A 1,778-nucleotide genomic window follows, 5' to 3' on the forward strand; every position below is an offset into this window, starting at 1 on the left:
CCACATTCTGTCATTTTCCTTTCTTTTCTTTTTCTTTTCTTTCACCTCCACTTCACCCCATGCCATGAAGGAGATAAATATGAAGCCCCGTTAGTTATATATAAATTTAAAATATCTGTTTCATTCATTTCGTGATTCAAGTCTGTAAAGGACAGATTCTTGCTATCTAGGTTAATTCACATTAGATAGTCACCTGTACAAAACTTTGTCTATACTATCTATTCACTCCTTTCTGTACATCTGTATATCTGATATCCTTTTTAGACAAGTTTAAAATAAGTGTAGAATGTGTAATTAAAGTTCATATTAGCTATCCCCTACAGTTCTATTAAATGTGTATCTGATTTTCATACTTCACAAAACAATATCCACAACGTTTCATTTTAGGATACCAATATGAACAACCAGTATTAAAATATAGTAATCCCTAGTTTTCTATACATCATCTTAGTTACAAATTAAATATCCCTGTTCCAATTTAATCTACATTATAAAGATTTTTCACAGCCTTCCTAAAATGTATAAAAACGATGGTAGTGTTGCTAAAACATTGCTCTATCTTCAGATATATTGAAACCTATTTATATCACAACGACTGCCTACAAAATATTGGTGAATTTGCTCTGAAATATGAGATAGTACGAAATGTTTCTGTAGGATATGAATTATTAGAGTTAAATGAATTAAGACGTGATGCATCAGCAGTGAACGAAGTAATATATTAGATATAAAGTAAGTGTGTGAAATAAAATATTAATTATCACTATATGGTAAAGTAAGATATCAAATATCATATCAAAGACTTTATGCTCTTTATAAATGTAAAAAGAGTATCACCGAGGCCTTTTTCCGGTGGTTAATTCATCGAAAAGTATTTGACAAGGGAAGCTCTCTTGTTTCATTCTAATAACATGTTCTAACCATCGCAGTCAGTGATTTATTATGGTTTGCTCTATTCTTCGACTGCTGGGTTTTTTTCTAGGACAACATTGCTGGTTACGTGCTTCTCCCATTCGATGTTTAAGATAGCACAATGATTTTGTTGATGTCCTGTGTATAAAGTAGCCATGTTTCACAACAATATGATATTACTGAATTGACGGCAACTTGATAGACGACAATCAGTTTCGTTCAGGCGAAATTAAGTGTTTCTTATTAAAGACCCAGGTTTCCAAATGCTGAACGGGCTGGTCCAAGTCTGCGTTCCACATCATTTCCAAAGTACGATTGGTGGAAAGAATAGCTCCAAGATAGAGAAGATGGTCAACTGAAATTGACACAAAAACATGAGCCCAGAACTACTTCAATTGGCGTCTCTATCATCGCAAGAATTAACTTCTTTGAAGTCAAAAGAAAAAGAAAAGAAAAAAAAACAAAGCACAACTACGCTCTCCACCATCTCTTTTTTGTCATCTTTATTCCAGAATATTTTACGCGAGACTGGCCTTCCCAGACGTTAAAGCCATCAACACGGACGGACCACTTAATCAGGAAAAGAAATGAAATTTCGCGAACACAAAAAACAGCCAACGACGACAGCGATCTGCTTTTTCACTTCACTTCACAGCAAATTAACAATTGTCAATAGTAGCTAAGTTCAACAGATTTAATCTATCTAAATTTTCACAACTATTTCTGTCAGCCCGCATAGCTCAGTCGGTAGAGCATCAGACTTTTAAGAACTGTCGAGTGATGAAATCTGAGGGTCGCGGGTTCAAGTCCCTCTGCGGGCGATCAGATTTTTTCTTGCAGTACCTTCATTTTTTTTTTTTTTTTTT

General features: G+C 34.4%; 1 non-coding gene across 1 annotated transcript; it reads left to right on the forward strand.

Moving 5' to 3' along the window:
- The first annotated feature begins 1,641 nt into the window (after positions 1-1,641).
- On the forward strand, positions 1,642-1,733 carry Trnak-uuu (transfer RNA lysine (anticodon UUU)). The gene is given in 2 exon segments: positions 1,642-1,678; positions 1,698-1,733. It is a non-coding gene; the product is annotated as a tRNA-Lys (tRNA).
- Positions 1,734-1,778: the final 45 nt, after the last annotated feature.

This window comes from Octopus bimaculoides, chromosome 6 (genome assembly GCF_001194135.2).
Source record: "Octopus bimaculoides isolate UCB-OBI-ISO-001 chromosome 6, ASM119413v2, whole genome shotgun sequence".
NCBI lineage: Eukaryota > Metazoa > Mollusca > Cephalopoda > Octopoda > Octopodidae > Octopus > Octopus bimaculoides.